Source organism: Chlorocebus sabaeus, chromosome 11 (genome assembly GCF_047675955.1).
Source record: "Chlorocebus sabaeus isolate Y175 chromosome 11, mChlSab1.0.hap1, whole genome shotgun sequence".
Taxonomy (NCBI): Eukaryota; Metazoa; Chordata; class Mammalia; order Primates; family Cercopithecidae; genus Chlorocebus; species Chlorocebus sabaeus.
Window position 1 is genome coordinate 10,436,935 of NC_132914.1, and position 26,698 is coordinate 10,463,632.

Below are 26,698 nucleotides of genomic sequence, written 5' to 3' on the forward strand. Positions count from 1 at the left end.
TCTCTTTCTTAGAGTTTCAGTCTCTCTGCTGATATTCCCCCATCTCTTCTTGCATGTTGTCCACTTTTTCTATTAGATCCTTTAGCATAATAATTATTATTTTAAATTTCCAGGCTGTTAATTCCAAAATCTCTGTCATATCTTAATCTTGTTGTACTTGCTTGGCCTCGTCAAAATGTGCTTTTCACCTTTTAAAGTGCTGTGTAATTAGTTGTAGAAGTCTAGACTATTACATATTGGGTAAAAGAAACTGAAGTAAGTTATCATGAGGTTTTATGTTTATCTAGCTAGGAGTTCGGCTGTGTTTACTTTCTTCGTGTCTTTATTACAGGCTAAAATTTCCTCTGTTGTTGTTTTTGTCTCTGGGATTCTCTAGAGACTTCTTAAATAGGATCTAAGCCTCACAGGTCAGATGACAGCTGTGGTATCTTCTCTCACAAAACTATAGTTCTATCAGTTTTCTGAGTGATGGTTTGCCCATAACCTCAGTTCTTTGGTGGATCTAAGGAAAGGTGTTGATTTTCAGTATTTCAGTTTTTTCCCCTGTTTTGAGGGTGGCAGTGGTGACTTCCAAGCTCTTTGTAAGTCATGCCAGAAACCAGAAGTCCTTCAATACTTTTCAACCTCTTTCTCTGTTGCTGTTTGCATATTTTGTGTCTTGCTTCTAACTTCTGTGTAGTATTCTACTAAAATAATTTGCATCCACCAAAATTTTATTCACTCCTTTAGTGACAGATATTTATGATACTTCTGCTGTATACAGCAATGTTCTGAATATCCTAATACATGTCAATTTATCAACCTATGTGATAATTACTCTGGGTTATAAAGCCAGGATTAGAATTGTTGAATAAAATGATATATACTATCTTAAATTTAGTATTCAACCAGAATGCTACACAAATCTATACTCCCTCTGGTAGTATACAAGGGGGTCTCATTTCCCCTATGTTCTTGCCAATATTTACCACTATCTAGGTTTCTAATTGTTTGTTCTTTTTTTTTTTTTTTTGAAATGGAGTCTCACTCTGTTGCCCAGGCTGGGTACAGTGGGGCAATCTCGGCTCACTGCAACCTCTGCCTCCTGGGTTCAAGCAGTTCTCCTGCCTCAGCCTCCCAAGTAGCTGAGACTACAGGTGCATGCCACCACACCTGGCTCATTTTTGTATTTTCAGTAGAGACAGGGTTTCACCATGTCGGTCAGGCTGGTGGCAAACTCCTGACCTCAAGTGATCCACCCATCTCGGCCTCCCAAAGTGCTGGAATTATAGGTGTGAGCCACCACGCCAAGCCTGTTTGTACTTTTTTTTTTTTTTTGAGTAAATATATTATTTTTTGATTCTTTAAACTTTTCCTTCTTTGATTACTAGAGGAGTAAAGTGTCTCTTCATAGTAGTTACTGGGATTTCTTTTTCTACAAATTATTTATTCATATATTTTGCATATGTTTCTTTTTTTGTATTTCATCATTTCTAAGTTGTGCTTTGTTTACAGTTTAAGATCCTTGAAATTGGGATACATAATACAATAAATTAATATCTGTTTCATCTATCTGCTATTGTATAAAAAACCACCCCAAAATCTAATTTGCTTAAAACAACAATTTTATATATTTCACAGTTCCATGGGTTGACATGGCTTAGCTGGATGATTTTTCTCATGGTCTTGCCAAGAGTCGCTCATGAAATTGCAGCCAGATGGCAGCTGGGATTGGAGTCATGTGGAGACTCCACTGGGATTCTGAGAGACTGCTTGCGCTCTCTCTCTCTCTCTCTCTCTCTGCATGTAGTCTCAGGACTTCATTTTATGGTCTCTCCAACAGACTAGCTTGACTTGTTACATGGCATTTCAGAGCTCCCAAGAACAAGAGCTTCAAAAACTGTAGGAAGAAGCTGCAAGGTTTCTTTGACCTGGCCGCAGAAGTCATGTATTACTTCCATTCCGTTTGATTAGTCAAGTACATGATAAGGTCAGCTAGGATTCAGGAAGAATGAAACAGACTTCACCTCCTGAGGGAGGGGCAGCAAGATCACATGACAAAAGAGCACGTGGTTGCAGATATTATTGTGGCCACCTTTGGAAACACAAATTGTTATGAGCTGCCATTTGGCCACAAATTTCATCTCTCTCCCACATATAAAATGCACTTAGCCTCTTCCTCAAAAGCCTCGTCTTCTTAAGTCTAAGATTTCATCATTTAAATCAGATGTGAATGGAGTCCTTTGGGTGAAGTTCCGTAGGTACTACTCCTTGAGCACAGAAGACAAAATATCTCAACCTGAAGACATTTGAACTTAAGAAACAAGATATCAGCCAGGCGTGGTGGCTCACACCTGTAATCCCAACACTTTGGGAAGCCAAGGCAAGTGGATCACCTGAGGTCAGGAGTTCAAGACCAGCCTGGCCAACATGGTGAAACCCCATCTCTACTAAAAATACAAAAATTAGCTGGGCATGGTGGTGGGCGCCTGTAATCCCAGTTACTTGGGAGGCTGAGGCAGAGAGAATTGCTTGAACCTGGGAGGCAGAAGTTGCAGTGAGCCAAGAGTGCACCACTACACTCCAGCTTGGGCAACAGAGCAAGACTCCATCTCAAAAAAAAAAGATGTCTGCCATGCACACAAACCCAAAAAAGATGGTGAGACAAAGAAAGAATAAGGGCATAAATATTCCTATTGAAAAAAATTGAGAGAACAGGAAGCACACAGCAGTCACTTATCATAGCAATTCTGGCTGGGAACACATCGCCATTCCTCAATGAGGGCCCAGTCCTGCACTCATCGAAGTGCTTCTCCATTCCTCTTCCTTCTACTTTCTGGGTTCTAAGCTCCTCCTTTTAGGTTATCTTTTCTTTTCTATAAGACATTGCCCATATTTGCAGGTCAGTATCAAACTGCTTCCTGACTATAAAAATTTGAAGACTCAGAGGCCTCTTTTTATTTTCAACTGTCTCTTCCTTTCAGTACAAGGTAGCGGAATTCTTTTAAAAACTGTGTGGACTGGCTGGGCGTGGTGGTTCACGCCTATAATCCCAGCACTTTGGGAGGCCAAGGCAGGTGGATCACGATGTCAGGAGATCGAGACCACAGTGAAACCCCGTCTCGACTAAAAATACAAAAAATTAGCCGGGTGTGGTGGCAGGGGCCTGTAGTCCCAGCTACTAGGGAGGCTGAGGCAGGAGAATGGCGTGAACCCGGGAGGCGGAGCTTACAGTGAGCCGAGATCGCGCCATTGCACTCTAGCCTGGGCAAAAGAGCAAGACTCCGTCTAAAATAAATAAATAAATAAATAAAATAAAAACTGTATGGACTTCTTTTCTGTCAACTTATAACCCATTCCAGTAAACAAAAGCCACACTGATAAATCACTCTAAGACAGATTCCTCTCTACCTCGCACTGAGAAGAAAAGTGGGGCTCTTAAGTTTTTTAGAAGCCTCTACTCTAACAGAAAAGGTCTAAGAAACACATCCTTGGGATTTTTTAGTAGACTTTTTGCCTAGCTGAGAGGGTTCAGGAGGCATTATCTTAAATCTTTCTGAGGTCTAAACAAAGGTCTACAGCTGTAATCTTGAAATCTTGACCCTGAGGCCATACTTTTAGTGGCAGTGCCCTGAATTTGCTCTTTCGCTCTGTTGTCATTTATTATTTTAATCATCTTTTACTGGAAGAGAATGGAGATGAGAAACAGTTTTCTTTTCAATCCTAAAATATCTGGCTAAGAAATGTGTTTTCTCTAGATTCTAGTTGAAAACTGAGCAGTTACTTCTTTAGTTCATCTCCAACTTTACCTTATCACATGCAGCTGAAAGAAACCAGCTGGTACATTCAACATCCTAGGTGGATACTTCCTTAGTCACCTTATCACAGGCTGAAGCATTGCTAAACTTTCTGCCACTACATTACACAAGCGACCTTTTATCTAGCTCCCAATAAAAAATGTATTCCTTGTCCTTCTAGCCTTTACAAAGAATTTCTTAGAGGCCCTTCCAGATTCTTCTCATCACCTGGTCCCCAAACCAATACCACATATCTTAGATTTTTGTTAAATCATCAGCCTTTCATAGTACCAATCTCTGTTTTGGTGATAAATTGTTGCGTGCCAACCACTCCAAAACTTAGCAGTTTAAAGCAATTATCATTTTCTTATTTCTCATGGTTCTATGGTTGACTGGGGTAAGGTGAGAGGTCTCCCATGGGGTACCCCAAGCAGTTAGAGAATACCTAGAGCTGGAATTACCTGAAGATTTGACAAGGATACTGGGACAACTTGACCTCTCTCACCCTCCAAATAGACCTAGTTCCTCTCTACCTAGTCTCTCCAGCAAGTACTCCAGTAACACTTGTTACAAGGCAGGTCAGGCATCCCAAGTGCAAATGTGTCAAGAGACAGTGGAAGTTGCAAGGCTTCTATAACCTAGCTCTACAAGACACACAACACCACTCCACAGCACTCTGTTGGTCAAGTGAGTCACAGGGCTGGACTGGATTCAAGAATAGTAAAAATAGACTGGAATTCTTGGAGAAGCAGTGTCAAGGACACATGGCAAAAATTCCTGTGGTGCATTAAAATATGCATGTCAAACAGGTGCAGTTTATGGTACATAAATTACATCTCAACCAAGTTTTTGGTTTTGTTTGTTTGTTTTTGAGATGGAGTTTCGCACTTTCACCAGTGATTCTCCTGCTTCGGCCTCCTGAGTAGCTGGGATTACAGCCATGAGCCACCTCGCCTGGCTAAGTTTTGTATTTTTGGTAGAGACAGGGTTTCACCATGTTGGCCAGGCTGGTCTTGAACTCCTGGCCTCAGATGATCCACCCCCCTCAGCCTCCCAAAATGCTAAGATTACAGGCATGAGTCACCACACCTGGCAATAAAGTTGTTTTTAAAGGGTATGTCTGTTGGAAGATATGCAGTGATATGCATCTTTGGAAACAGTCTGCCACAGCATTTTGCACAGTTGCTGTCAGGTAGGTCGTGGTCATGATTTACTTGCCTTTCCCTCTTCATGCATAATCTTAGTTGTTTTCCCATTGACATTCTCATTGAACAACCACCATCTCTCAGTGTTCCAATCAACAAACCATTTAATAAGCAGTTGAAAAAGGAATCTGAATTCTAGTTGTTGCTTGAAATCTTTCAGCGATAAGTTCTTGTAAGATCAAACCATTTTGAGCATGAAGAGCTGCAGAATGGTTTTCAACAGTTCGCAAAACAGCCCCAGAGACAACAGCGAGGCATCCTTTTAGAAAACGTCCTGTGATGTCACAGACCACACAACCGTGTATAAAAGCACAGAATCTGAAAGTGATTCAGAAGAATTACATTCTAAATAAAAGTAAGTTTTAGTAAAACTTAATATCAGAGATGAAGATGGGAGGGAGGCACTGGGCAGAAAAGCTAGCTGACATTCCAAATATATCATTGCTATTTCATGACAGGACAATAAATATTTAGGTTGAACAATACAAAAGTGTCCTTCTTATAGATCCAAACCATCAATGGTGAAGAACCTCCTGATTTATAGCCTAATGAGTCCTACAGAATTCTGAGAAAAGATTTCCCGACTTGGATAGCCCAACACAGAAGGCGCTTAAACAGAAAAATGAAGAGCATGGTATTTATCTGTCAAGATGAGGTGAGAGAAGTCATATTATATGTTATTGTTTGATGACAGACAAGGCCTAGGAACTTAGCACTGTGTAATTCTGTGCCATATACTGAAATTGTATACTCACGGTAATGGACCATTTCAAAATGGTAGCAAAATTACCATGATCCTACTTCTCTCCTACTTTTCAGAAAGTTTACTTTCCTATAATTGAGTGCCTTCTTTTTATTAAGAATCTGAAGTGTTTCTCAGTCTTATCTTCTCTTGTCTTTTTCTTTACTAATTAGCCTTCTATTATTGATAGTTCCATTTTCCTTCTTACTGAAAGGTATCGTTTCTTTTTTCTTTCTTACTCACTGTCATTCTAGTAGTGTCCATAGCTGGCAATAACCTGAATGCATTGCACAGGCATTTTTGCGAATCAAATAATCTATCTTGGAAATGTACAGTAACAAAGGAAATAATTGAATGGCCACTAATGAACTATTTGTGTCTGAGTATTATAAAAAGAATGCACAAATTTTTCTAGAATCAAGGTAGTAAGAAAATGTTTTTTCCTCTAGTGATTGAATGGAAGAGACTTTACCCTTGATTGGCTACTAAACAAACAAAGAAATAATCCTGGAAGAGAATCTGTAATCTCAGCACCCTCTGAAAAGTCACTGGACTGACTGCTTTAGCAACTGTCATTAATAGTGTAATTACTATCATTGACCAAAAGAGGGCAGTTAAATCCTATAATGAGCTAATGAGAGCACCGTGTAGTAAGACATCAGTTGTCAAAGTGGTGTCATAAGGAAGAGGAAACAGAGGAAAAGGTCATGAATAGAAAAAAAAGTTTTTTAAAAAAACATAAAATTATACATATGTCAAGAACAAATAAGATTGTTTGGTCAATCCTAAGTTGCTGTGTACACAAATTATTAGAGAAAAATACTTTTTAATCATTCTATTTGTAAAGTCATCAGAGAAGGAAAACACAATCTCACTTCCTAATATTTCACACATGCAATCTAAGCTGGTTTTCTCATTCTTCTATTCTCGGTAAAAGCAGAGAGTAGCCATCAAAAACAACAAATGAGAGAGGACAAAGAGAATAGATGCGGAGGTAAAGAGATAAGCCTTGAATGTAATAACTAATGTTTTATTTAGCAATCATCTACTTTATACGTGTGACCGACTTATGGAACGAACAGAATTCATATATTACAATCAGGAAAGAGCTTTATTCTCCAACCAGAGCCTCCATACCCTTGGACAACTTATCAGACAAATGATTTAGCTCTTCTAATAAATTCAAGCTACTCTAACAGTCTCATTTGACTATCTGAAAAAGTTTAATCCAGTCTAAATTAAAATGTTATTCTTATAACCAATTCATTCTCTGTTTCAATTTTTTTTTTTTTTTTTTTTTGAGACAGAGTCTCACTTTGTCACCCGGGCTGGAGTACAGTCCACGATCTCTGTTCACTGCAGCCTCCACCTCCTGGGTGCAGAATCAAGCGATTCTCCTATCTCAGCCTCCTGAGTAACTGGGATTACAGTTGTCTGTCACCACGCCTGGCTAATTTTTGTTCTCCTCTACATACAGCTCTCACAAACCAGCAGTGGGGAAGTGACACTGCCCTTCAGCCTCAAGAGATGCGGAATTGGAAGAAAAGGGAAAAGTCTTGCTCTGGTACTATTGTTATCTGGCCATGATTTTGTGGAAGATACCTGGGATGTTTTTTTGATGTGTCAGGTTTGCTAGGCAATAGTCCCCTGTTACTCGATCCAACACTAATCTAGATATTTATTGAAAGTATTTTCTAGATTTTGTTAAAGCCCGTAACCAGTTGATTTTAAGGAAGGGAAAGTATCCTAGATAATCTAGGTGAAACTGCTTCAATATCAGTTCAAAGGTCTTAAGAGTGGAATTAAGGCTTCCCTGATAAACATGCATTTCTACCTATAGACAGCAGCTTCAGCAGCTTCGGTTTGTGCTAGAGTCTCAGCCTGCCCTTCCTGGCAGCCTGCCTTATGAATTTTGGAATTGCCCAGCCGTGAACCAATTCCTTGCAGGGTCTTGTTCTGTTGCCCAAGCTGGAGTGCTGTGGCACAATCACAGCTTATTGCCATCTTGAACTCCTGAGCTCAAGCGAGTCTCCAGCCTCAGCCTCCTGAATAGGTAGGACTATAGGCAAGCACCACCACACCCAGCCAATTTTTTATTTCTTTAAGGACTGGGGAGTCCCACTATGCTGCCCAGGCTGGTCTCAAACTCCTGGCCTCAAGCAAGCCTCGTGTCTTGGCCTCCCAAAGCACTGGGATTACAAGCATGAGCCACTGCTGTGCATCTTTTAACACAGCCAGGTCTCACTGAATTACAGGGATATGTTCTGATAAATGTAACCCTAAGCAACGTTGTTTTGTGCAAAGGTCATAGACTGTATTTACATAAACCTAGATGGGATAGCCTACTCCACACCTGGGCTGTGTGGTATAGCCAATTGCTCCTAGGCGACAAACCTGGACTGCATGTTACTGTAGGCAATTGTAACAAAATGGCACATATTTGTGTATCTAAATGTATCTAAACATAGAAAAGGTACCATCAAAATACAGTATAAAATATTTATGGTACACCTCGATAGGGCTCTTACCATGAACCGGGTTTGCAGGACTGGAAGTTGCTCTGGGTGAGTCAGTGAGTGGTGAGTGAATGTGAAAGACTAAGACATTACTGTACATTACTGTACATTACTGTAGACTTTATACACACTGTAATACTGAAGTTACACTAAATTCATTTAAAATTTTTTTTCTATGGTTTTCATAAAGGTTTATTTCACGATTGGTGGGTAGTGCATTTAACAGTTAAATATACTTAAATTATATATAGGTGGCTGCATGGTTACAGCATATTGGTAACTAGATACATAACCAATTCAACTAGAAACCAGCTAATGAGTAGCTGTTTAAATATTTAAAATATAGCTCTTGTTTAGATCCTTTGCTTTGATCACCTTCTTTGTGGGGAGAGTCTGCTGGTCATAATGAAAATGTATTAAAGCCAAATCTTCTGATATCCATTGCCATTTCTTTCAACTGGATTAAGTCTCCAACTCCAGGACAAACCCAGGTGTTTGGCCTCCTGCATTAATGTGCTTTTTAGCTAGCAGAGCAGAAAGTGCCAGCTTCACAGCAGGCCTCAGAGTCTGAGTGTAAATGAAGTCTCTTTCTTTCCACTCCCATTAAACTAGAGTTGTTGACTTTTGCAAAAACAGAAGCCGTGAAATGCAACTGATATTTAGCGTCAATGACAAAATGAGTACAGTTGGTACTTGATGTCCAAGCAAAGTGTACTGAAGTGTCAAGATTGTCACATACCTTCTGATAAACTGAGCCTCCAAATTCTGTCCCATTATTGTTATTAGTGTGAAGCTCGAAGTCCCCCATCCAGTAAGCCCACTGCAGAGTTATTTCTTGTCAGCTTTGACTTGGCACTGTCAGTGGTCATCCGGTACCCAGCAAGCCAGCCCTCGTAATCAAAGACGGCTGAAGCACAGACTGCAGGTCCAGCAAAATCAAAATTAACATCACAAGCAAGGTTTCTGCACTCCCTCTCGCAAGAGGATTGATTTTACCACTTTTGTTTCCTGTGATTGCTAAGAAGGTGGTATCAGATATTCGTTTCAAACCTTGACAAACCTGGTCCAATTGTGATTTCTGTTCCCAGAGTATTATCAGCGTCTCATTTTTCTGGGAAAGTCACACCATACTCACACCGTTTATATTTGGTCTCCAAGACCCCAAAAGCTTTTCCAGTGTCTGTATTAAATGAACCAGATGTTGACAATCCCACAGCACTTCATGACTTTGTTCTCATATCCAGTTTTACCAACCCCAAACCAAATCCTTTGTTAAAAATATCTCTGGCAACTTTGCCAAGGTTAACATATGATGAAGAAATACACACTGGCCCCATGCAGGTCTGCCCATAGGTCGCCATGGTGAGGCCACAGTAAGAGGTGATCTGGTGGTCTCCTAAGGAGGGCCACGGCCACCAGTCCACTCTCAGCTGAGGCTGCCCAGCCGGCTCACAGTCAGGCCACACCTGCTGTGAAGTGAAGTCTCTTTCTTCAGTAGTAAATTAACCTTAGCTTATTCTAATTTTTTTACTTAATAAACTTTTTCCTTTTTTTTTAACTTTTATTTTAGGTTCAGTGGGTACATGTGCAGGATTGTTACATGGGTAAATTGCATGTTGCGGGGGTTTGGTGTACAAATGATTTCGTTACCCAGGTATGAACACAGTACCCAAGAGGCAGTTTTTCCATCCTCACTCTCTCCCAACCTCCACTCTCAAGTAGGCCTCAGTGTCTTTTGTTCCACTCTGCCTCCCTGTATACTGAATGTTTAGCTCCCACTTACAAGTGAGAACACGTGGTATTTGGTTCTCTGTTCCTACACTAGTTTGCTTAGGATAATGGCCTCCAGCTCCATCCATGTTGCTGCAAAGAACATGATTTTACTTTTTTACAGCTGTATAGTATTTCATGGTGTATATGTACCACATTTTCTTTTATCCAGTCCACCATTGAGAGACATCTAGGTTGATTTCATGTCTCTGCCATTGTGAATAGTGCTGCAATGAACCTGCACATGCATGTGCCTTTTTAGTAGAATAATTTATATTCCTTTGGGTATATACCCAGGGATGAGATTGCTGGGTGGAATGGTAATTCTGTCTTTTTTTTTTTTTTTTTTTTTTACTTTAAGTTCCAGGGTACATGTGCAGAACGTGCAGTTTTGTTACATAGGTATACACATGCCATGTTTGTTTGCTGCACCCATCAACCCGTCACCTGCATTAGGTATTTCTCCTAGTGCTATCCCTCCCCCAGCTCCCTACTCCCTGACAGGCCCTGGTGTGTGATGTTCCCCTCCCTGTGTCCATGTGTTCTCATTGTTCAACTCCCACTTATGAGTGAGAACATGCGGTGTTTGGTTTTCTGTTATTGTGACAGTTTGCTGAGAATGATGGTTTCCAGTCTCATCCACGTCCCTGCAAAGGACATGAACTCGTCCTTTTTTACGGCTGCATAGTATTCCATGGTGTATATGTGCCACATTTTCTTTATCTAGTCTATCATCGATGGACATTTGGGTTAGTTCCAAGGTAGTTCTGTCTTAAGTTCTTTGAGAAATCTCCAAACTACTTCACTTTTTTGTATTAACACACAGTTTACCACACAAATGTATTGTACAGCTATACAAAAATATTTTCTTTTTTATAGTCTTATTATATAAGTTTTTTCTATTTAATTTTTTTTTTGCTTTTTAAATAGTTTTGTTAAAAACTAAGACACAAACACATACATTAGGCTAGGCTTACACAGCTTCAGGATCATCAATATCACTGTTCTGCTTCCTCATCTTGTCCCACTGGGAGGTCTTCGGGGGCAATAACACTCATGAGGCTGTCCTTTCCTGTGATAACAATGCCTTGTTCTGGAAAACCTCCTGAAGGGCCTGCCTGAGACTGTTTTACAATTAACTAATTTTTTTATAGATAAATATAAAGAACGTACTCTAAAATAACAATAAAAAGTATAATGGCCAGGCGCGGTGCCTCACACCTGTAATCCCAGCACTTTGGGAGGCCGAGGCGGGCAGATCACCCGTGGTTGGGAGTTTGAGACCAGCCTGGCCAACATGGTGAAACTCCGTCTCTACTAAAAATACAAAAAATTAGCCAGGCATGATAGTACATGCCTGTAATCCCAGCTACTCGGGAGGCTGAGGCAGGAGAATACCTGGAACCCGGGAGGCAGAGGTTGCAGTGAGCCGAGATCACACCATTGCACTCCAGCCTGGGTGACAAGAGTGAAACTCCATCTCAAAAAAAAAAAAGAAGTATAGTATGTTAAGTACATAAATCAATAACAGAGGCATGTATTGTCGTCAGGTTTTCTTTATCATACATAACCGTATGTGCTATAGTTTTTACACGACTGGCAGTGAAGTAGGTTTGTTTACACCAGCATCACCACAAACACATGAGTAATGAGCAATGTGTTGTGCTGTGATGTTGTGACAGCTGTGATGTCCCTAGAGATAGGATGTCACTAGGAATTTTTCACCTTCATTATAATCTTATGGATATTCTTATGTCAGATACGTGATCCATTGTTAACCAAAACATCATTATGCAGTGCATGACTGTGTGTATCTCTTCTCCCGGTTCTGCTTCTCTGGTTGAAACCTGACTGGTACAATACACAAACACCAATTGTCCCTCCTGGTGTCCTTTGATGGGTCTTAGGAGATCCTACACAGAGATACCTCCCTGGGGAATTTCTGCAGGGCATCGTTCCCTGATACAGGTGAGATGCTCTCTGGAAGGCCTCCTGTGACTTTACCTTAGCTCTCAACTTCTAGTGAAGCATCCAACATGGCTTTTTTCTTGTAGGCTCTCCTCATCAATAGGGAGCCCGCTTGGATGAAGCCCTTTGTAGAGGACTGAAACCCACATCTGCTTCTTCTGGGATGAGGGGAGCTCATATACCCGCTCACCAAATAACAAAGCTGCACCTTGAAGCCACCCCACCTTACCCTGTCATCAGGCGCAACTTCTGCTAACTTCTCACCACTGGGCCTCTCTAAACAATAGTCACACAGAAGTGTCTTTGTCCTCTTCAATAACGGACATAGGTCAGGTTCTTCCAAACACTTTTTTGTTCTCCATGCTGTCTCAAATTTGCAAGCTCCCGTAGTCGAGCAAGCGTAGAGTCAAGGAGTAAGACTCTGTCCACCTTCAGCAAGCAGCGCCCAATCTCTCCAAAGTGCCCTCTTGTTTCACCTCTCACTTGGAATCAGGGTGGGAGGGGATATACCCCAGTCATCCTTTTTGGTTTAAGAGTCTCATTCTGTCACCCTAGCTGGAGTGCAGTGGTATGATTGTAGCTCACTGTAGCCTCTATCTCCCAATCTCAAGCAATCCTCTCTCACCTCAGCTTCCCTGGTAGCTGGGACTACAGACATGCACCACCATGCCCAGCTAACTTTTTTATTTTTTTTATTTTTATTAGAGATGACGACTTGCTATGTTCCCCAGGCCAGTCTTGAACTCCTAAGCTCAAGCAATCTTCCTGCCTTGACCTCCCAAAGTGCTAGGGTTACAAATGTAAGCCACCACACCAGACACCAGCAATCTTTCAATTCACAAATTTTTTAAAAGAATTTATCTCTGCAATCATGTAATCACCGGTAGGTTCTTCCTGCCCTCTGCACAGGCAACAGCAATTCACTGAAACTACGGCACAGCAGTAAAGAAAGAGTTTGATTGACAGGAGGCTAACTCATGGAGTAGAACCAGAAGTATCACTCAAATCAGTCTCCCTGAAGGCTCGAAGTTTAGGGGTTTTAAAGGATGGTTGGTGGTCAGAGGGCTAGAGAATGGGGAATCTTGATTGATTGGGGTCAAATCATAGGGGTGTGGAAAACAGTCTTCATGCACTGAGTTGCCTCTGGGTAGGGCCGCAGGACTGATTGACTCATGAGTTGCAGGTCTGGCTCGAGTCAGCTGGTCTTGAGAAATGTAACAGTCTGAAAAAAATCTCAAAAGGCCAGTCTTGGGTTCTATAATAGTAGATGTTATCTGTAGGAGTAATTGGGGAAGTTACAAATCTGGTGACCTCCAGAACAATGGCTGGTTATCATTTAACTTTGCCTACATTTCAGCAGAATTCAGGCCCCTCTCATAATCCCAACCTGTGGCCTTTCATTGGTTGTGCAGGTGGTTTAGTTTTAGGAAAGGGCTATTATCATCTTTGCTTTAAGGTGAAAGTATAAATTAAGTGCCTCCCGAAGTTAGTTTGGCCTACACTGAGGAATCACCGAAGACATCTTGTAGCTTAGAAGCAAAATGGAGTCGACTATGTCAGTTTTCTCTACTGTCATAACTTTGCGAAGGTGACTTCATTAAGCCTCTATCTTTTCCTGATATAGTCTGTTGGTAATTGTCCTTAGACCAGTTTTGGAAAGTCCTGTAGGGTGTGCTAAGAACTCTCTTTGGAATATAGGATTTCTTAACACCTATTGTTCTCAGCTTTAAATTTTAGCCAAAATTCTGAGTCAACCAAAAAATAATCTCTTTCTAATAATTTGTTATACTCAAATAACAAAATTTGAGTTTTTTGCACCCTCAAAAAAATCAATTAATCATAGGTGAGCTTCTGTGATGATTAATTTTATGTGTCAGCTTAACAGGGCCATGAAATATCCAGATACCTGGTTAAGTATTACTTCTGAGTGTGTCTGTTCAGATGTTTCCACTAGAGATTAGTATTTACATTAGCAGACTGACTAGAGCAGATGCCCTACGTGGTTGAGCATCATCCAATTCACTGAAAGTCCGAACAGAACAAAAAGACAAGGGAAGGAACAGTTCTCTCTCTTTCTCTCTCTCTCTCTCTTTCGCGCCCCCGTCTCTCTCTCTCTCTGCTGACTGTTTGAGGTGGGATACCAGTCTTCTTCTGCCCTCGGACTGTGACTTACATCATCAGCACTCCTGGTTCTCGGGTCTTCAAACTTGACTGGAACTTATACCATCAGACCTCTAGTTCTCAGGCATTTGGACTTAGACCAGAACTCACACCATCAGTTCTCCTGGTTCTCAGAATTTGGGGCTTGGACTGGACTACATCACCAGCTTTCCTGAGTCTCCAGCTTGCAGATACCAGACTGTGGGACTTCTCAGCTTCCAAAATCATATGAGCCAATTCCTCATGATGAATCTCTTTCTATATCCTATTGATTCTGTCTCTCTGGAGAACCCTGATTCATATAGATTTTGGTACGGGGGACTAAGCTCTGATTTTTTATCTTGCCCAAATTCTTACCTAAGGGGTCTAGGGAATCATGCCCTACAAACCATAAATTCTCATCAGATGGGTTTTATTTGACCCTATGTATCGTGACTTACTTTTCAATCTGACTCTGGCATAACATTACAAGACAATGAAAAAGTATTTCACCCCAAAATATATTTCCTGGCCGTACCTTGAAATTGCCCTGCAAAGTCTCTTCTGGGAAAAATCCACAGAATCCCCTTTCCCCTTTGTTTTCCTTCCTTCCTTTCCAGATCCAGGAGATAATCAACTGAGAGCAAGGCACCCTTTTAGGTCTGATAAGAAACATTTCACAACGTGCTGCCTCTCTGAAGTCTGCTATCTGAGAGATTCCTCTGCACAATAAAACTTGGTCTCCACAATCCTTTATCTTCACCTGAACACTCCTTTCTGTCGATCTCAGGTCTTTGTTGTGGGTTGAACTATGTCTCCCCAAAAAAGATATGTTGAAGCCCTAACCCTCAGTACCACAGGATGTGACCTTCTTTGGGAATCGGGTTGTTGAAGATGTAATTAAAGATGAGGTCATTGTGGAGTACTGTGGGCCCCTAATCCAATATGACGGGTGTCCTTATAAGAAGACAATCGTGTGAAAAAAGACACAGGGAAATTGCCATTTGAAGACAGAGGATTTGAGTGATCGGTTACAATCCAAAGAATACATGGGGCTCTTGGAAGCTGGGAGAGATGCATGGAACAGATTCTCCCCGAGAAGGAACCAACCCTGCCAACACCTTGACTTTGGGCCTCCAGAACTATCAGACAATATATTTCTGCTGGCTTTAGCCACCAGGTTTATGGTACTTTGTCAGGAAATTAATATGGGTCAGACAAACTCAACCAATTATCAGCCAGAAAATATTTAAATTTACCTGTAGCCTGGAAGCCCTTACTTTGAGTTGTCCCGCCTTCCTGAATGAAACCAATGTATTTCTTAAGTGTATTTGATTGATGTCTCATGCCTCCCTGAAATATATAAAACTAAGCTGTGCCCCGACCACCTTAGGCATATGTTCTCAGGACCTCCTGAGGGCTGTGTCATGGGCCATGGTCACTCATATGTAGCTCAGAATCAATCTCTTAAAATGTTTTACAGAGTTTGACTCTTTTTGTTGACAGTATTTTGGCGCCCAAATACATGGGGCCTCAGAGAAGACTCACGACGTGGAAAGAGTAGCCCGAATCCAGAGCTAAGGTCCCAGCAGGGGCCCATTGAAGTCCCACTGAGTTCAAGTTTCTCTCCTGGTAGAACTGGTAAGTCCTCCCGAGCCCCAGACCTCCCTTTGGTTGACGGTCCTTGATTTATTCTGAGCTGGTTTTCTCCTAGGAAATTGTTGTTTAAGGATCCTAATTCTACTTCAGAGATGCATTCTAAAAGGAGTTCTCTATTGCTTTTTCTCCTAAAATTTATCTTGATTCAGTTTGTCTGTGTGCATTTGCGTGAGGAACTGAACTGTTGTTTTCATAGCTAAATGAGAGACTGAGTGTTTTAGCTCTGAAGAGAAAGGGCATTTGCTCCTTGCAGCTGAAATGTGCCCCTGGGTGACCAGGGGCCTCACAGGTGTGTCGGGGGGGGGGGTTGAGCCCTCGCCAAGTGCAGCAGCCCTGCAGGGAAATCCCCAAAAAGAATTAATTCTAAAATTGTAAAATTAATTTCTGCCCACACTCTCATGCCGTTGCAACCTAGGCCTCCACAATTTGACTATTCTCTCACTACCCCCTGCCGGGAGATCCCATCTGGTGTGCTCACTGCAATACCTGTTCAATTGAAAACAGCTCACCCTATCTTGTCAACTTTTACACAGAACATCCCCACTCCTCTTTGCCTTAACTACAAGCCAACTGTTTCTTAAAAATTATGTCCTCACAAAATGAGGCTACCAAGTTGCAAGGAGAGTGGAAGTAGTGGAAGAGAGGAAAGTCAGCATTGTTGTTGTTGTTTTCCTTGCTGACTCCAGACACATTGTTTCTTTATCGTAGAAAAATGGTTCCTTTAGGCTGGGCACAGTGGCTCACGCCTATAATCCCAGCACTTTGGGAGGCCAAGGGGGGCAGATCACAAGGTCAGGAGTTCGAGACCAGTCTGGCCAACATAGTGAAACACTGTCTCTACTAAAAATGCAAAAAATTAGCCAGGTGTGGTGGCAGGCCACTGTAATCCCAGCTACTTGGGAGGCTGAGGCAGGAGAATCACGTGAACCCAGGAGGTGGAGCTTGCAGTGAGCCAAGATCTCGCCATTACACTCAAGCCCGAGCGACAGTGCCAGACTCCATCTCAAAAAAAAAAATGCAATGGTTCCTTTAATGGATAGTGATAATGGCTGCACAACAGGGTGAACGTAATTAATGTCACTGAATTACACACTTAGAAATGGTTAAAGTGATAAACTGTATATTATGTACACTTTATCACAATAAAAACAATACCCCCAAAAAATCGCTTCTTTGAGGCACATGCCACCTGCCCACCCCATTCACTACCCCTTCTCATCACTTTCATCTTCAAACTTTTTCCTTCCCTCTCAATAATCCAAGACTTTGCCCAGAACTCAGTCCATCTTCTCTCTTCCAAGTTAGATATCACGACTGCAAAAATTAACTGCAGATCAAAATGTGAAACCAAATAATAATTAAAGCCCGTTTAAGAGAGGGCAGGGCACAGTGGCTCACACCGTAATCTCAGCACGTTGGGAGGCCAAGGCGGGTGGATTACCTGAGGTCAGGAGTTTGGCCAATATGGCGAAATCCCGCGTCTACTAAAAATACAAAAATTAGCCGAGTGTGGTGGCACGTGCCTGTAATCCCAGCTACTTGGGAGGCTGAGGCATGAGAATCGCTTGAACCCGGGAGGCGGAGGTGGTTGCAGTGAGCCGAGATCATGCCATTGCGCTCCAGCCTGCGCAACAGAGTGAGACTGTCTCAAATAAATTAATTAATTAAAAATATAAACTTATTAGAAAAAAAAATTTGGAAAAATACAAGTAAAATCCCAAGCAGGCAATTCTAGGTGGAATACCAAAATCCACAATAAGGGGGAAAAAATGACAGTTTTGACTTTGTTAAAACAAAATGAGGAGGGGGAATTGGGGAGATATTCGTCAAAATATACCAAATTTCAGTTGGAGAGGAGGAATAAGTTCAAGAGGTCTATGGTGCAACGAAGTAACTGTAGTTAATAACAGCTTATTCAGGCCGGGGGCTGCGGCTCACACCTGGAATCCCAGCACTTTGGGAGGCCAAGGCAGATGGATCACTTGAGATCAGGAGTTCAAGACCAGCCTGGCCAACATGGTGAAACCCCGTCTCTACTAAAAATACAAAAATTAGCCAGGCCTGGTGGTGCACGCCTGTAATCCCAGCTACTTGGGAGGCTGAAGCAGGAGAATCGCTTGAGTCCGGGAGGCAGAAGTTGCAGTGAGCCGAGATCGCACCACTGCACTCTAGCCTGGGCAACAAAAGTGAAACTCCATCTAAAAAAAATAAAAATAAATAAAAAATTAAAACACATACACACACAATGTACTGTATTCTTGAAAATTGCTAAGAAAATAGATTTTGCCTTTCTGCCCTTGGACGCCACCGAGGAAGCATCATTAAAGACTCTCTTCTCCCTGCCGTCATGTCTAAGTCAGTCTCCTAAAGAGCCTGACCAGCTGAGGAAGCTCTTCATTGGAGGGCTGAGCTTTGAAACAACCAATGAGAGCCTGAGGAGCCACTGTGAGCGTGGGGAATGCTCAGGACTGTGTGGTAATGAGAGACCCAAACACCAAGCCCTCCAGGGGCTTTGGGCTTGTCACCTATGCCACTGTGGAGGAGATAGACGCAGCCATGAATGCAAGGCCACACAAGGTGGATGGAAGAGTTGTGGAACCAAAGAGAGCTGTCTCAAGAGAAGATTCTCAAAGACTAGGTGCCCACTTCACTGTGAAAAAGATGTTTCTTGATGGCATGAAAGAACACACTGAGGCCTCCTGTAATCCCAGCACTTTGCAGGGCCGAGGCGGGGGATCAAGCAGTCAAGAGATCGAAACCATCCTGGCCAAAATGGTGAAATCCCATCTCTACTAAAAATACAAAAATTCCCCGGGCGTGGTGGCGCACGCCTATAGTCCCAGCTACTCCGGGAGGCTGAGGCAGGAGAATCGCTTGAACCCGGGAGGCAGAGGTTGCAGTGAGCCAAAATCATGCCATTTCTCTCCAGCTTGGGTGACAGAGCCAGATTCTGCCTCAAAAAAAAAAAAAAAAAAAAAAAAAAAAGAAGAAGACACTGAAGAACATCACCTAAGAGATTAGTTTGAACAGTTTGAAACACTTGAAGTGATTGAAATCATGACTGACTGAGGCAGTGGCAAAAAAGGGGGTTTTGCCTTTTGTAACCTTTGACAACCATGACTCGGTGGATAAGACTGTCATTCAGAAATACCATACTGTGAATGACCACAACTGTGAAGTTAGGAAGGCGCTGTCAGAGCAAGAGATGGCTAGTGATTCATCTAGCCGAAGAGGTCAAAGTGGTTCTGGACACTTTGGCGGTGGTCGTGGAGGTGGTTTTGGTGGGAGTGACAACTTTGGTAGTGGAGAAAACTTCACGGTGGTGATGGTTTTGGTGGCAGCCATGGTGGTAGTGGATATGGTGGCAGTGGGGATGGCTATAATGGATTTGGTAATGATGGAAGCAATTTGGGAGGTGGTGGAAGCTACAATGATTTTGGCAATTACAACCATCAGTTTTCAAATTTTGGACCCATGAAGGGAGAAATCTTTGGAGTCAGAAGCTCTGGCCCCTGTGGTAGTGGAGGCCAATACTTGAACAAACCAAGAAACCAAGGTGCCTATGGCGGTTCTAGTAGCAACAGTAGCTATGGCAGTGGCAGAAGATTTTAATTAGGTAACAAAGCTTAGCAGGACAGGAGAGTCAGAGAAGTGACAGGGAAGCTACAGGTAACAACAGATTTGTGAACTCAGCCAAGCACAGTGGTGGCAAGGCCTAGATGCTACAAAGAAGATATGTTTTACACAAATACTCATGTGCATGGGCAAAAAATTTGAAGACTGTGTTCGTGACTAATTGTATAACAGGTTATTTTAGTTTCTGTTCTGTGGAAAGTATAAAAGCATTCAACCAAGCGTTTTAGTGTAGACTTTTTTTTTTTTGCACCCATGCTGTGGATTGCTAAATGGAATAGTCTGATCGTGATGCCGAATAAACGTCTTTTTTAAAAAAGAAAAAGAAAATAGATTTTAAGTGTTCTCACCCCACACACATAAATATGTGAGGTAATGCATATGTTAATTAGCTCATTTACCCATTCCACAATGTATATATATTTCAAAACAACATGTTATATGTTGTAATATATACAATTTTTATTTGTCAATTAAAAAAAAACAAAAACAAGTCATCCACAGTGATACACGCCTGTGGTCCCAGCTACTCAGGAGGTTGAGGCAGGAGCATCACTTGAGCACAAGAGGTCGAGGCTACAGTCAGCCATGATCACAGCACTGCACTCCAGCCTGGGCAAAAACATGAGCACCTATCTCTAAAATGTACACACACACATACACACAGTCACACACAGACACACACAGATACACACACACACAGACACACACACAATTTTTTAAAAACTTATAATGCATGAATAGAAAGAAAATAAATGCTCCATAATGTTTTAAGAAAACAAATAATATAAAATATTTGCAACACATATGACTGACAAGCAGGTGGCATGTGCCTCAAAGAGTGCCTACAGATTGATAAGAAAAAAGACAAAAAAAAAGCAACCCCTGATAGAGTGAATAGCCAAAGGATATAAACATGAAACTCACAGTAAATACAAATAACTAACTTACTTGAGAAGATGCTCAAAGCCAGTAGTAGTCTGGAAAGCACAAATGATGACAAAGCTATAACATCCCTCTTTCCCCACAAAAATAGTAATAATAATAATTAGCCAGAATTTAAAACATTGAGAACACACGGAGCTGAGAAGGACCTAGGTCGGGTACCGTCATCCGTTGCCAGCGGGAGTAAAATTGCTCCAGCCTTTTTGAAAAGTAATCCATTGGTATTATTAACACTTTTGCTTTGGCATTTGTTTTGGCTCATGATTTCAAAACACGAGAAAACAGAATACATGTACAAAAATGTTCACTGTGATGTTTTATTTCGTCTCCTACACTATTACTCCCAAATCTTTTCCTATACATGTCCCTCACTTCAGGGACCCTATTATTTGGTTTTCTCACCTACTTCTCTTTTTTGACACCTTTTCTCTTCCCCTGAAACCACGCTGTAACATCCTCTCCCTCCATCCTTCTTGCTATTTGATTTCTCTATTTTTATGACTAATCCCATGTGGCCTGCTGCTAAAAATTATGCAATAGTACAGACTGAGATCACTAACAATATATGGCCTTCTGCCGCACCCAAGCTCACAGAGCTGCCCAGCAATGTCGTGCCTCCAGGCAGATGCCTCTCTTTGCCCTTTGTGATTATTTTTTATTTATTTATTTATTTTTTTTTGAGACGGAGTCTCGCTCTGTCGCCCAGGCTGGAGTGCAGTGGCCGGATCTCAGCTCACTGCAAGCTCCACCTCCCGGGTTCATGCCATTCTCCTGCCTCAGCCTCCCGAGTAGCTGGGACTACAGGCGCCCGCCACCTCGCCCGGCTAGTTTTTTTGTAGTTTTTAGTAGAGACGGGGTTTCACCGTGTTAGCCAGGATGGTCTCGATCTTCTGACCTCGTGATCCGCCCGTCTCGGCCTCCCAAAGTGCTGGGATTACAGGCTTGAGCCACCGCGCCCGGCCGCCCTTTGTGATTATTCAAAAATTCCGCTGTCCATAGACCCCCAAACCTATTATTTCCTCTCTCCTTCTTAGTACATGACCTTGTCTTTGATTTCACTGAGAAAACGAAGTTCACCAGGCAAGAACAGTTTACTTCCCTGTCACTTGTAATAAACCCATCAGAATCCTCACCCATCTTTCCTTCTTCCGTGGGAAAGGGCTACTCTTCGCTCTTTCTACCCAAGGTTACTTCTTCCAGTTGTCCAGTCAGGTTCATATTCATCCACTGACTCAAGAATTTTGGTCTCTAAAGGATCCTGTCTCACATGCCTTTTTTTTTTTTTTTTTTTTTTTGAGATGAAGTCTCACTCTGTCACCCAGGCTGGAGTGCAATTGCGCGATCTCAGCTCACTGCAAACTGCACCTCCTGGGTTCAAGTGATTCTCATGCCTCAGCCTCCTGAGTAGCTGGGACTACAGGCATGTGCTACCACGCCCAGCTAATTTTTGTATTTTTAGCAGAGACGGGGTTTCACCATGTTGGCCAGACTGATCTCAAACTCCTGGCCTCAAGTGATCTGCCTGCCTTGGCCTCCCAAAGTGCTGATTACAGGCACGAACCACTGCAACCGGCCCCACCCACATGCATTTTTAATATCTCCCTTTTGACATAATTTTGTTAGCTCAGGTTACAAAATGTGCTACTCTCTTCTATCTGTATTTTAAGGTATATTGACCAACATATGACTCTACTTAGATATTATCTCTTTCCTTCCTGTCTTAACCAAACTCTGAACCATCTGAACTCATTGTTTCCACTTCCTTACTTGTATTATCAGTCTACTAAAATTTCACCTGTCACCACCACACCAGTGAAGAATGATAAACATGACCTTCATATTGCCATTTCCATTGAATACTCTCCTCTCATTATGTTACTTTACAACTCTTTGACATTTTGTTCTAATGAGCGCTCCCTCCCCCTTGAAAACCACTTCTTTAGCTTTCATCACATCATTTTTATGCTCTTTCCTCTGTGCCACGAGTTTTCTTCTCTCCTCTTTATTTCCTTTCCCTTCTCATTGCTAATATAGAAACAAAGACTTTACTATCACCAAAACTTTGCCATGTGAGAGCATTACTAGCAAGAGAAAGATGTGTATTGTAGATGTCCCAATGTGAAGAATCTGAAAGACCTCCTTCTAAGGAAAAACCCCTCATTATCCTTCAAAAATGGAACCAGGAATGAAGTCATCATAATCATGAAGAGCCTGGGGTTCACCTTATCTCTGCCTTGTGAGGGTATAAAGATATAGGCACCCAAATTTATACATTGTTGGAGTGTTTAAATTGGTGGGACCATTTAAAGCTGTCCTAAAATTTAAAATGCATATTGCCATTAATTCAGTGATTTCCCCCAACATATTCACACATATGCAAAATGTATAAAAAGAACATTTATCTAAAATCTATAGTAAAACCCACAGGACCAAGAACAGATAAAACAATTTTTAAAAAGAAAAACAAAGTGGGAGGACTATACTACCCTATAGTCTTACTTATAGACTTACTATAAAATTACAATGGGATAGAAGTGACAGGATAGATATACTTTGAAAAGGAACAGAAGAGAATGCAGAAATAAACCCATGTGTTGGCCAGCCATGGTGGCTCACGCTTGTAATCCCAGCACCTTGGGAGGCTGAGGCAAGCAGATCACCTGAGATCAGGAGTTTGAGACCAGCCTGGCCAACATAGTGAACCCTTGTCTCTACTAAAAATACAAAAATTAGCCAGGCATGGTGGTGCATGCCTGTGATCCCAGCTACCCAGGAGGCTGAGGCAGGAGAATCACTTGAACCCAGGAGGAGGAGGTTGCAGTAAGCTGAGATCATGCCACTGCACTCCATCCTGGGCAATAGAGTGAGACTCTGGCTTGAAAAAAAAATCCGTGTGTTCATGATCAATTGATTTTCAACATAGGTGCCAAAAGAATTTAATGGGAAAAGGATACTTATTTCAATAAATGGCTCTAAAATAATTGGGCATTTATAAGAAAAAAAAATCTCAACCCATACCTCACACCACATATAAAAGTTATAAAAAAGCAGGCTGGATGCGCCAAGGTGGGCGGATCACGAGGTCAGGAGATCGAGACCATCCTGACTAACATGGTGAAACCCTGTCTCTACTAAAAATACAAAAAATTAGCCAGGTGTGGTGGTGGGCGCCTATAGTCCCAGCTACTCAGGAAGCTGAGGCAGGAGAACGGCATGAACCCAGGAGGCAGAGCTTGCAGTGAGCAGAGATCACACCACTGCACTCCAGCCTGGGCAACAGAGCGAGACTCCATCTCAAAAGAAAAAAACAGACTGGATGCTGTGGCTTATGCCTGTAATCCCAGCAGCCCAGGAGACCAAGGCTAGAGGACCACTTAAGGCCAGGAGATCAAGACAAGTCTGAGCAACACAGTGAAACCCCATCTCTACAAATTTTTTTTTTTTTAATTGGCCAGGCATGCTGGCATTCACCCGTGGTTCCAGTTAGCTGTAAGGCTGAGGTAAGAGGATTTTGAGCCCGGGAGTTTAAGACTACAGTGAACCATAATGATGCCACTGCATTCCAGCCTGAGTGACACAGCAAGATCATCTCTTTTATTTTTATTTTTATTTTTTTTTTAATTTTTTTATTTATTGAGACGGAGTCTCGCTCTGTCACCCAGGCTGGAGTGCAGTGGCCGGATCTCAGCTCACTGCAAGCTCCCTCTCCCGGGTTTACACCATTCTCCTACCTCAGCCTCCCGAGCAGCTGGGACTACAGGCGCCTGCCACCTCGCCCGGCTAGTTTTTTGTATTTTTTAGTAGAGACGGGGTTTCACCGGGTTAGCCAGGATGGTCTCGATCTCCTGACCTCGTGATCCACCCGCCTCGGCCTCCCAAAGTGCTGGGATTACAGACTTGAGCCACCGCGCCCGGCCCATCTCTTTTAAAAAAAAGAAAAAGAAGTTAAATATATTACCAACCTAAATGTAAAACCTAAAACTAAAAAATTTCTAGAAGAAATCGTTAAGGCAAACTTTGTGGCCTTGGACTAGGCAAAGATTTCCTTAACAACATACAAAAAGGTAAGCTAGAATGCAAAAGATTGAATAGGAAAAGAAAATCAAAATCTGTTTCTCCCATACTATACTCTCATAACAGAATGCTTTTGTGACCAAATGCGTAGGGATGTTTCCCCACATGCCAAGCAAGCGATTGATTCTGCAGTGAATTCTCCAGAGGTCACCAGCTGAGTGTCCTCTAACTCAATTCAATTCTGATACTATCTACCTGGAGGTAGCATCAGATCCCACAAGGTCGGGGCTCAGTCCCACAAGACTGTCTCCCACTTCCAATGCCAGTCCCAAGCACAGGATGTGGCCTGAGTTTCTGACTGATTAGCTTTAAATCTGGGTATCCCTGACACCCTCCTCAGGTCCAGTTTGCTGGATGGCTCACAGAACTCAGGAAAACACTTAAGGTTTATTCATTTATTTTAAAGAATATTACAAAGGATGCAGATGAATGGCCAGATGGAAGAGATGCATGGGGTAAGCCATGTAAGAAGGTGCACAGATTAGGCTGGGCGCAGTGGCTCAAGCCTGTAATCCCAGCACTTTGGGAGGCCGAGACAGGCGGATCACAAGGTCAGGAGATCGAGACCATCCTGGCGAACATGGTGAAACCCCGTCTCTACTAAAAATACATAAAAAACTAGCCGAGCGAGGTGGCGGGCGCCTGTAGTCCCAGCTACTTGGGAGGCTGAGGCAGGAGAATGGCGTGAACCCGGGAGGCGGAGCTTGCAGTGAGCTGAGATCCGGCCACTGCACTCCAGCCTGGGCGACAGAGCAAGACTCCGTCTCAAAAAAAAAAAAAAAAAAAAAAAAAAGAAGAAGAAGGTGCACAGATTTTCCAGGCCCCACACAGGTGCACCACCTGTGAGAAACCACCACCCGTTCAGCTGTCCAGAAGCTCTTGGAACCAGTTCTTTTGGGTTTTTATGGAAGCTTCGTTACATAGGCATAATTGATAACATCATTGGCCATCATTGATGGCCGTTGATCAACTCAACCTTCAACCTCCCTGGAGTTGAGGGGTGGAGCTGAAAATTCCAGCCCTCTAATCATGCCTTGATCTTATTGGTGACCACCCCGATCCTAAAACTGTCTAGGAGCCCCCAGCCACCAGTCATTCATTAGCATACATAAGACACTCTTATCACTCCGGAGATCCCAAGGGTTCTAGAAGCTATATGTCAGGAAATGGTAGGAAGACAAAATATATATAGTCATGCACACATAACAATGTTTATGTCAGCAATGAGCCATATATACACTGTGTTCCCATAAGACTGTAATGGAGCTAAAAAATTTCTGTTGCCTCGTGATTCCATGAAGTTGTAGCTCAAGGCACTGCATAAACACTGTTGTAGTGAGGCAGGTGCAAACAAACTCACTGTGCTGCCAGTCACATAAAAGTATAGCACATACAATTAGGTACAGTACATGATACTTGATAATGATAATAAACAACTGTTATTGTTTATGTATTTAGTATCCTTTTGTTTTTTTAGAGATGGGGTCTGGCTATGTGGCCCAGACTGGAATGTGGTGGCTATTCACAAGCACAATCATATCACTCAACAGCCTCAACCTTCTGGGCCCAAGGGATCCTCCCATCTCAGCCTCCCAAGTAGCCAGGATTACAGGCACATGCCATGGCACCCAGCTATTTCTTATATTTTTAATCATTATTTTAGAGTCTATTCCTTCTACTTATTAAGAAAAAAAAGTTAACTATAAAACAGCCTCAGGCAGGTCCTTCAGGAGGTGTTGCCAAAGAAGGCATTGTTATAATCGCAGGTGTCAGCTCCATGCCTTACTTCCCAAGAAGACCTTCCAGTGGGACAAGATGTGGAGGCGGAAGACAGTGATACTGATGATCCTGTCCCTGTGTAGCCCTAGGCTAATGTGCATGTGACCTGATGATGATCAGGTATGATGAAACAGTTCATATACCTGTTTACCATTTCAATGTCTTCTTTTGAAAAATGTCTGTTCAGATCTTTTGCCCATTTTTAAATCGTGTTATTAGATTTTTTTTTTCCTGTTGAGTTGTTTGAGCTCCTTATATATTCTGGTTATTAATCTCTTGTCAGATGGACAGTTTGCAAATGTTTTCTCCCATTCCATAGGTTATCTCTTCACTTTATTAATTGTTTCCTTTGCTGGGCAGAAGTTTTTAACTGGATGCTATCCTATTTATTCATTTTTGCTTTGGTTGCCTGTGCTTGTGGGGTATTACTCAAGAAATCTTTGCTCAGACCAATGTCCTAGAGAGTTTCCTCAATGTTTTCTTTCAGTAGTT

At 42.2% G+C, this 26,698-nt stretch overlaps 2 pseudogenes; one reads left to right on the forward strand and one right to left on the reverse strand.

Moving 5' to 3' along the window:
• Positions 1 to 8,597: 8,597 nt before the first annotated feature.
• On the reverse strand, positions 8,598 to 9,600 carry LOC103218543 (non-selective voltage-gated ion channel VDAC2 pseudogene; annotated as a pseudogene).
• Positions 9,601 to 11,905: 2,305 nt separating this feature from the next.
• LOC119622682 (heterogeneous nuclear ribonucleoprotein A1-like) lies at positions 11,906 to 19,387 on the forward strand (annotated as a pseudogene).
• Positions 19,388 to 26,698: the final 7,311 nt, after the last annotated feature.